The sequence below is a fragment of the Pteropus vampyrus genome, unplaced genomic scaffold (genome assembly GCF_000151845.1).
Source record: "Pteropus vampyrus isolate Shadow unplaced genomic scaffold, Pvam_2.0 Scaffold99, whole genome shotgun sequence".
NCBI classification, from domain to species: Eukaryota; Metazoa; Chordata; class Mammalia; order Chiroptera; family Pteropodidae; genus Pteropus; species Pteropus vampyrus.
In genome coordinates, this window is record NW_011888880.1 from 5,191,623 (window position 1) to 5,202,290 (window position 10,668).

At 42.9% G+C, this 10,668-nt stretch overlaps 1 protein-coding gene and 1 pseudogene across 1 annotated transcript in view; one reads left to right on the plus strand and one right to left on the minus strand.

The window, feature by feature from the left end:
• Nucleotides 1-10,668, minus strand: part of SLCO5A1 (solute carrier organic anion transporter family member 5A1) — a 116,428-nt gene that overhangs the window by 70,185 nt on the left and 35,575 nt on the right. The gene's annotated exons all lie outside the window — the stretch shown is intronic.
• Nucleotides 7,376-7,494, plus strand: LOC111742702 (annotated as a pseudogene).

The following is a 10,668-nucleotide window of genomic DNA, read 5'->3' on the forward strand; positions in this document are numbered from 1 at the left end:
TCCGAAAGTATAAGCTTGGGCTAGTTAATGAGGCTAGTTAATGGATGAGATAAGATAAAAGGTAGTCTCAACATAAGAAAATGGGGGGAAAAGTAGATGTCACTTGTCACAGATGGAGGATGCTAACAGGTTGAGAGAACTCAAGGCCAGATTTTGCCATGAAGCTGGATTCAGCTGATTTGGCAAAACTGCGTGTGTAAGCACACTCAAATCAATAATATTTTCAAATTACCACTTGGGAATCAAAGCTCTCATAATGCATTTGGTTTTGCTGTTAATTGAGGAATCTTAATTAAATATTACTAAATCTCTTTAAACAGCATGAGTGAGAAGACCCAATTGGAAAGCACCAACCTACAGCTGAAATAGAAAATAATTTTTTTAAAGCCCATGTCCAAAGGTGGGGGGGAGGGGGAAGAGTCTTAATGTCAGTAGACTAGAAAGACAGTCATTCCGTCCAAAAAATGTAGCCATCAAAATGGGCTTACAGCAAAAAAAAAAAAAAAACCTAAAAACCTCACTTCTTTACATTGTTTTCATGCTGTGATTTAATTTTTTTAAATAAATAATATTTTGCAAATTTTTAAATTTTGAGGTAGGCTATGAAATTCCTTGAAAGTCATAGAAAAATCTAGTCACACTCCAAACCCCTTTTTTTTTCGTCTTGTAACTTGGGGACAAATCAATGAACACTTTTAAAGAACTCCTGTGTGCGAGGCATAATAAACTCAGGTGTTACATGTTTCTCATTTCTATTGCCATTATGCATTTTAATCACTGAATAAATAAGTGGTTTGCCATATCCTTCCCATAGCACTTTATTTACCAGAAAGGAAGTCAAAATCATCAGAATAGCTCGTCTTTATCATCTATACCTAAATAAACTTTGAATAATCTTGTCCCTTCTGTTCCTTAAACGACAGAAGTAATTTACCACCTGCCCTCACTTTTCACAGTATTTCAGTGGAGAAAGCCGTGTTTATTTTGCAGAATCATCTGCTTGTAACGATAAGGCATTAGGTTCTTCCACTTCTCCATCTGTGTTTGTAAATGATGGTGTGGCCACAAGTAATTGGAATCCTTTTGGAGGCATGCTTTTAATAAAATAAAATTAGAATTTTGATAAATATCTTATTAACCTCCCCATTTACAGCCTAAAACAGAACTCAAGACTAGAAAGTACTTTTACTTTTCAGTCTCAGGTAGTTCCACACACATATGAAGATAAAATTTCTGTTTACACCTCCAGGCAAACCAGCACCATTTACAACTTATAACTGTAAACGAGGCCAAAATGTGACACGAATCATCTTCCCAAAATAGTTCCTCTGGCATAAAAGAGACTGTCTTACAAACACAGACGGGAGGAAAGGGTATTTCTGCCATCGTATTTATTATGTCTGGGGCACCTAGAGCCACATCCCAGAGCGCCCACCTGCAGTCTGCAGGATGGGTGCAGGTGAGACCATGCAATTACTCCGTGAAGGGAAGTCCAGTTAAATGGCAGTCACCGAGAAATCTTTACTTTCTGACACACAGATAGAGCTTGGTAAAATTCAGCCGTGTAATCAGAAAAAAAACAATAATTATATAACAACCACTGTAAGTCTAACAGAATCATTCTCATTAATGGAAATAAATATGTCCACATGCATGTATGTCTATATAACTATACTATATGCTAGACTATGTGGTATGGTATAACAACTATACTACATATAAATATACATCAATAAGTACATATAACATCTATAAATATATACGATAACTCATCGACATGGCCCCATTTACTAAATAAATCATTCTAGCCACTGAGTTACTGTCATTCATTGATTAACCAATGGCACTCATTCAGAGCTTATTAGAGGAGTGAATTGTTGACGCAAACTCATACCACTCATTCCCCAGTCAAAAATTCCCAGTCACCCCCAGCCCCTCACTTGCCACACCCCCACCCCCATCTAAAGAAAAGGTTCAGGGGTGGACTCCTGCTGCCATTTCAATCACAAAACCTACTGCCTAACTCAGGGCTCAACGCAGAATGATGCCAGAGCTGCAAGGACCCACAGTGCCCTGGGCCCCTCTATCTGTCTGACTCCTACCTGTTCTTCAAGGCCCAACCAAGTTCAGCACCGGTCGCCCTCCCCACTGGTCTCTCCCTTCAGAATCCCTGTAAACTATGTAATTTGCAGGGGATTTTCACGTGCACAAAAAACACACTTTTTCATCATGCGTCCCTATCAATAAAAGGTTGTAAACATTTGCTCGCGGTGTAATTGCACTATAAATAACGTGTGTATAGCACTGGTCTCTCTCTCGCCGCTCACATCTGACATGTATCAGTAAACCCCATCGGTTCTACCATCACATCCCGCATGCAGGCCCTGGTCCAAGCCACCACTGTCACTCATCTGGGAAACTGCTCTCGGCCTCCCTCTGGAATCCCTGCCCTGCCTTCTATTTTCAACACGGCAGCCTGAACGGTCCTCTAGAAACAGGAGCCTAGAAACTCCTTTGCTCACACCCTCCAGTGGCTTCTCATCTCACTCAGGAAAAGCCAGGGTCCTGTTCCATAGCCACAAGCACCTGCCCACACGCGGGACGCACCCCGTAATCTCTCTGCTTCATCTCCTGACCCTCCTCCAGCTCACTCCGCTCCCGTCACAACTGAACCGCGACCTCCACGACCTCCTCGCCCTCCCACACTCCTCCAGGCACGTTCCCAGCTCGGGCGTTAGCGTTTGCTCTGTGTGTGGTGCGTGTGCGTGTGTGTGTGTGTGCGTGTGCGCCCGCGCGTGCCTGAGCGCACTGAACACTCTTCCCCCGGAGAGCCACGTGGTCCCCACTCTCACCTCCAGCACGGCTGCTCCAACAGTGCCTTCTCCCGGAGGCACCCCTCTTCCCCCAGTCCTGCCCGCCCCGCCTCTGCTTTAGGTTCCTCCTTAGTATATGTCTCCGCCTAACGCGCTGTATCATTTCCTTCACCCATCGTGTTTATCACCTGTCCTCCCCAACCAGGACGCAGCTCCCGAGAGCGGGGGGTCCTGGTCGGGGTGCTCGCTGCTGTGACCCAGCCCCAGGACTCGTTCCGTCATCACCCAGCAACACAAAGGACAGCAGATGTCAGCGGGGAGCTCTCCCTCCGCACGCGCGGTCTCTTCACATGCGAGCTAATGGCGGGAGATGTCAATCCACGCGGCCTTCAGTGAACCTCATAAATTTCACGTCTCGTGGCTGTACTGGGAGTCCAGGCTCGTCGATGGAATTGCAATATGAAAGAAGATCCAATCTGTTCTTTCTGCACCCCAAAAACTGTCTCGCACACCCCCGGGTCTTGCAAAACTCCCCTCTGAGACAAACTGGGCCACTCCATTCTCTGGAGCTCAAAGATGCCCTGCTCTTTACTTTTACTATCTCTTCAAACATTTTTGGCTTATCTTTTGAAGTAACTCACCATTTTTGATGGCAGGGGCCATATCATATGTAGTACTGTGTAGTGGTTAAAGCACAGATGCCAGACTCCTGGGTTCAAATCCCTGCCTCAGCTCCTACTGTCTGACCACTAGCAAGTCGCTTAACCTGTCTGAGCCTGTTTCCTCAGCTGAGATGGTCAAAGCATTTCCTCATAAGGTTGCTAACAGGCCGTAAATGAGTTAATTCTTGTAAATCATGTGGAAAATCAGGTGTGTGGCAAGGGCTGTATAAGAACGTGCTTTATTGTTATTATTGTATATTCACTGATACACATAGCTTAGTTTGGATGTGGGAGGTCCGCCCTAACTACTTATGCGCCCATCACACATCTGTACAACCATGTCTTATTTTCCATATTCCGATGTTTTGACATTAGGAGACTTGCTGACCCCAAGGAGACCACCGCCCGCCGAACTCCAACCGATGGCGAGCAGCTCATCTGCAAGTGCGCTTTTCCAATACAAACCACCCAGTCCCGAGCCCATGCCCAGCCACCTCTTTTATTGGCCTCACACCCCAGCCATTATCCACCAGCCCTGGGTACCCGATAACGAGTGACAGCCCCACGACCCAGAGCCAGCTGAAGTCATTCAAACTAGCTAGTTGTAAACTGCCCACCCCGCCTCACCCACTCCCTCCTGGGGGGAGCACGAGACAGGCTCCCGCCGCCCTGCGGTTTGCCATGTCACCACCTCATGGAAACTATGACCAACTACCTTTTCCATGGCGGTCGCCTCCTAATCTGTTGGCCTCCCCAAACTCAGACCTTCTGTCAACTCACTCTATTTTAGAAGAATATCATGGTCAACAGAATGGCGATGTCCCTTATTCCTACGCCACACCTCTGGCTTCTCCTGTCTGGATGGACTTCCTCCCTACCTTGGCAAGACATACGGGCTCCCGTCCCCAGCTCATTAGTCACAGGCTTAGGTACTAAGCCACCGGAAGTCATCTCACTCTTCCTCTCTGACTTTGCTATCACTTCACTGCTCATCTCACATTTCTGTCCGCACCTGACCTCTAGCCCTGACCCCGCAGCCTTGGCCATTCCTTCTCTCCTGACGGTGTCTCCTCATCGTCTTGCCCAGTCCGTGTGTTGATGTCTGCCAGTAACGCCCCCTCAGGCTTCACCCGTCCCCAGAGTGTCTACTTTCTATGTGCTGGCTGCATGGTCACTTCTCATCCCTTTTTTCCAGAACATCCTCCATATCGCTTGACCTATAGCTCGCTCGCTCGACATGTGTTTTACTCCCCATCTTTCGAAAGCCCAGCTCTTTCACGAGGCTTCCTCTGACCAACAGGACACAAAACCACGGTAGCAGATTGTGTACCGTTGCTACACACCATTCATCAGTGTTTTTATCTTTCCAGCTCGGTTAGGTGCTCTTTAAGCAACATGAACTAAATCTCCCCCAAGACCCGCAACGCACAGCTGTCCATACCGGAGGCACTGGAGTCAGCACGGCATGGTTCTCCCGCCAGTTAAGGATGGAAGGGAGGCACCCTTCTGCCCAGGTCCCAAGTCTCACTTTGCACATGGTACATGTGATTAGCTGGACTCTCAGATGGCTGTGTCACGTGATCCAGTAACGAGAAAGTGTGAGTTCCAAATCCGAGGTCTGTGATGAATAAGCACTAACTCTAAGACAAGCCACGTACAGAGCGAGACAGACAAGCCAGAGGGCTCTTCATTCAGCTCTGGCCTGGCCTGCGGAGGGTCCCACGGGTAGACTTTCCGATGGCTACTCGAGAGAGAAGGCATAACTTCACCCCGCAATGCTCACCTGCACCTATTCCAGCCCTTGTCAAGGCTGCCACCTCCAGTCCCAACGGAGTCCAAAGACGCTCCTCCTTCCTCATCACAAAAGCCAGTATGGCCGCACTGGGGATTATCTCAAATGGGGTCGTTCCGCGGGGTCAGCTGCAACCCGGGGAACAGCTCCCGGAACTCTCCCAGCTACGGTGGATAACTCGACCTGCCTCTTACACGAAATGACTCAGGAACTCCTACCAGTGATCACTCAGCCAGCCACGAGCCTCGCTTGGCCTGGGAAACCGAGGGCCCCAATCCAAACCCTTAGGGATCCTAGATGCACATGGGGCCACAAGTCACTGCCTTCTTCCAGACTGCTGCTCAAAGATCACTTCCCAGAAAAGCCATCGCTCATCTTGTCCTGCTATGGTTTTCATTATGGCACACACCGCCATACGCGGCATTTTTCATCTGCTTATGATCTGTCTCACCCACTGGAACGCCAGTCCCATCAGAACAAGGGCCGTTTTTTTCACCGATGACTTCCCCACGCCTAGGCAGTGCCACAAGCACTAATGAATGTCGTCAACTCGAGAAGAGATGAACACACAGGCTGCCCGTCTTGACTGGAGGCACAAAAGCAGTGGATTCATTCTCACAGTATAGCGCCTTGAACAGCCGTCCACTGGCGCCTGCTCCCTAGACCCCTGGGGCTGCCCTGTCCTTGCGAGCCATCTCTATCCTCCTTCCCCATAGAGCCCTTGGTCTGACAGCACCAGTGTCCATGGTTTGCAGCCACAGAGCCTTGACTCTTATCCCGGCCCACTGCAGGCCTGACCTCCACCTCTGCCAGGCTCCCCAGAGGCCACCGCCCTCCCCGGCTGACTTTCCAGAGCTCTCAGAGCCTCTCTAGAAGTGGCCCGGATTTGCTGGGCCCTCACTTGAACTTGGTCTCTAATTTATCTGACGCTGCTTCCAGGTCGTTCCCCGCCTCCTATCGCTCGCTGCTCACAGTCAACCGCTTTCTTGCATGCCCTCTGGCACAGGACCCACTTCCTCAGCTGCCCACGTGGCAGGGGATGCTGCTGGGGACTGGTGCTGACAGGGTGGAGGTTACAGTATGATGTAGGCTCAGTCCCAGGACCTGGGATTGCACTCAGGACTGTCACACAGAGAAACATCGTGCAAACAGGCCTACGGTCCTCAGCTAACTATGAAACCCAGTCTGGGACATAGTGAGCGGTGGTCGGTCATCCTTGCGAATATATTTGGTGGCACAGCTACTGCAGAGTATAAGAGGACATGAAAAGCAATCCACACTTCACTGCAATACACAGCAGTGATACCAACTCACATTTAACTTGCACAATTTTTTGAAAATTAGCCCAGGTACTTCAGAGCATCATATTTAAAGAAATTTTCCCTCGCTCACTCCTTCCACTCACAAGCACAGGCAGATAAGAGACCTTTGATCTCGGTTATTTTGAGCAGCAATTTTTTTTCCTTTAAGTGATTCAGTTATTTTGACGCAGGCCTGACAGCCAAAGAAGAGCTGTCACAGCCATCAGAGAACAGTCTATCGCTTTGCTAAAACATCCAGAGAGCATCTTAGGTCACGAATGAGAAGGGAAAAGGGTTTAAGCAGATTCGAAGTCTGTTTCCTCACCACCATAATGAGCAATAGTTGGCTTAAATTCACCATCTCCCTTTAGAAATATTTTCAAAGTAATACATATCCTAAAAGGGAGCACGCACATACATATGGGAACAGCCAGTTTCACTTACCATCTGGGGCATGGGAAAGAGGTGTTTAATGTGTTGTGGCTTTAAGACGTCATATTGGCCACCTGTGAGTGACTGCCATCTAGCTTGTCGATTACCGCTACAGTTTTATAATTGGTACAAGCTTTTGGAATTTACCATGACATTTATCAATGCGTTTTATATATAGAGAGAAATACAATAAAAATAATAGTGATTAACTACATTTTGAGACATGATGCAAGTATTAATTTTAACGTTTAAAAAGAATTTTAATACTTTAGAAGAGAATTACTTTTAAAATTTAAGTGAAAATAAAGGATACAAAATTTTGTTGATAGTATGATCACATTATGTCAAAAAACATACACTTGAAAAAAGACTATCATCTACAGCCATGCTACCCTGAACAAGCCTGATCCCGTCTGATCTCGGAAGCTAAGCAGGGTAGGGCCTGGTTAGTATTTGGAAGGGAGACCACCTAGGAAGACCAAGTGCTGTAGACGTAAAAAATAAAAATAAAAAATAAGGGATTGTAAGCTGACAAGGTCCTTGCAATCTGTGAGGTCAATCAAGGGTTACCTCACCTAAAAAAAAAAATACTATCAACAAAAACCTACTAGAACTAATAAGTGAGTTTAGCAAAGTTGCAGGATACAAGTTCAATATTTTAAAAATCAATTATATTTCTATATACTTGCAACAATCAGAAATTAAAATACCATTAAAAACAGTATCAAAAAATATAAAAACCTTAGAGATAAATCTGACTATGTACAATATCTATACACTAAAAATTACAAAACATTGCTGAAATAAATTAAAGATCTAAATAAATAGCAAGAGACGTCTTGTTTGTGGGTCAAAAAAATATATATTGTTAAAATGTCAATTCTCCCAAAAGCAATCTATAAATTCAATGAAATTTCAATCAAAATCTCAGCAGGTTTTATTGTAGGAATTAGCAAAGTGATTCTAACATTCATATGGAAATGTAAAGGTCACAAAATAGCCAAAAACATTTTGAAAAAGAAGTAAAGCATTGGAGAACTAACACCATCTGATTTTAAGACTTATTCTAAAGATACTAAAATCAAGACATTTTAGTACTGGCTTAAATATAGGCAAATAGATCAATGGAATAGAAAAGAAACTCCAGAAACAGACCCACACAGCTGTATGGACAACTGACTTTTGACAAATGTATAAAGGTAATTCAATTTAAAAAAGATAGTCTTTTCAATGAATGGTGCTGAAACCATTAGATATCCATATGCAAAAATTAACTCAAAATAGATCAGAGACCTAAATGTAAAACCTAATACTATAAAACTTCTGGGAGAAAACATTAGGAAAAATATTTTTCAATAGATACTTTACCAAAGAAAATATATGGATGGTAAATATGCACATGAAAGATGTTCAATTTCACCAGTCATTAGGGAAGCAAAAAATTAAAACCACAATAAGATGCCACTAAACTCCTAGTCAAATGGTTAAAATTAAAAAAGACTAACTATACCAAGTATTGGCAAGAATGTGAAGCAACTAGAATTTTCATACACTGCTGATGTGGAATGTAAAATGTTACAGCCACTCTGAAAAACAGTTTGCTAGCATCTTAAGGAGTTAAACATAACTATCGTTTGATTCGACCATTTCACTCCTAGATATTTTCACAAGAGAAATGAAAGCATATATCCGTACAAAGAGCGATATACAAATATTCAGAGCAGCTTTATCTGTAGTATCCCCACACCGGACATAGCCAAAAAGTCTATCAAGAGGTAAATGGATAAACAAATTGTAGGATATTCATACAGTGGAATACTTTTTAGCAACAAAAAGGAATGAACTGTTGATATACACTAAAACATGGATAAGTCTCAAAATAATTATGCTGAGGGAAAAAAAGCAGACATACAAGAATACATACTGTATGATTCAATTTTTAAAATTCCAGAAAATACTAACTCATCTAAAGTAATAGAAAATAGTCTGTGGTTACCTGGAGGTGGGTATGGAGGGAGGAGGACCAGCATGGGGGAGGGATGACAAAGATGCTCAAGGAAATTTTTGGCAATGCTGGAAATGCTCGATCTTGATTGTGATGAAGGTTTCATGGGTGTAGACATGATTCAAATTTTATCAAATTATATAATTGAATTATGTGTAGTTTATTTTATGTCAATTATACCTCAAAAGCACCAGTGTTCCAAAAGTGGGTTCTAGTGACGGTTGCACAATTCTATAAATCTACTAAAAGTCACTGAATTACACACTTTGAATGGGTGAATTTTATGGTATGTAAATTATGCCTCAAAAAAGTCATTAAAATAAACGAACAGGAAGACCAGAAGGAAACACACCACGTATTAAAAGTTGTTGGCTCAGGTAGTGAAATTACAATGGATTTGGGTTTGGGGGGGTTTTTTTGGTGTTTTCTTTATAACATTCCATATTTTTAGCTTTTTCTAATTGAATATGAATTTTAATAAGGAAAAAATTAATATATCTTCTGGAATTAGTATGTTAATCTCTTTCAACTACGAATACTTCATCAAACGTATCATCTTTGTGTGAACTGAAATATGTTTTTTATAACATGAAGGCAGCCTTTACAGGTTAATGGGCTTGTTTTATTTGTTCTTATATCTACAGCACCTCCTAAAAGGGCACCTAATACCCAGCAACTCCCCAGTGAATGAGCATACAGTATCTGTAATGCTATCCTCCCATTTTTCTTAAGATAGATCTGCTCAATACTACATGATGACCTCTCTCAGGCTAAATTATGATAATAAATTAAAGATCGGCAAACTACCAACCAGATTCGGTAAATAAAGTTTTATTGGAACACAGCCATATGCATTCATTTACATACTGTGTGTGATTACTTGCACACCGAGGAATATTTGTATACAAAAGAAATTCATTTGTAAAGTCCATTCTTCCAGAGTTGGCAGTTTCTCGTAGATTCAATTTATAAGAATATAAACTTCAAGTAATATTTTAGTTGAACCGTAATTCACTGTAAATGATATCATAGCTATCGATATTGTTTATCAATGATCTCCCAGAAACCATAATAGGAACTTGACATCTTTTGTGCCATTCAACACTAATGGCTTTATGGAAAAAGAATAGTATCCTTCCCAATTTACAGATGAGAAAGCTGAGTCCCTGAGAAGTTAGCAGACCAGCAATTACCAGTAAGTAGTAGAGCCAAAATTAGAACTTGGCTCGATCTGAAAGCAAAGCCTATCATCCTCTTTCCATTTACAGAAACATGTCTCCAAAATACAAAAAGCAACAAAAGTTTAATAATAAGAAGCATATAAGTCTCTAATACTGAAAAAAATTAATCCCCTAAGAGCTGAAAATTTCAAAATATTTTTAGAACTATTAGTAACGAGAGTCTTAAAAACATTCTAAATGAAAAAGAAGCTCATTATTTAGATTTTCATCTCGTTTCATCACTAATTGGCCGCCATAAGGATGGCAGAGAAATGTACATTATCTGAAAAAGACATTCCAAATATGTTGTGTGACATTTATTTCAATATGGTGAAGCCCCAGAAGAGTGCACCAGCTGTTAAGAGAAGATTAAATTTACCTCCTGGGAAGAGTAAGTCCCTGCCAGGAAAGACCTTCCAGGTAAACAGGCGTAGGCATGGCAC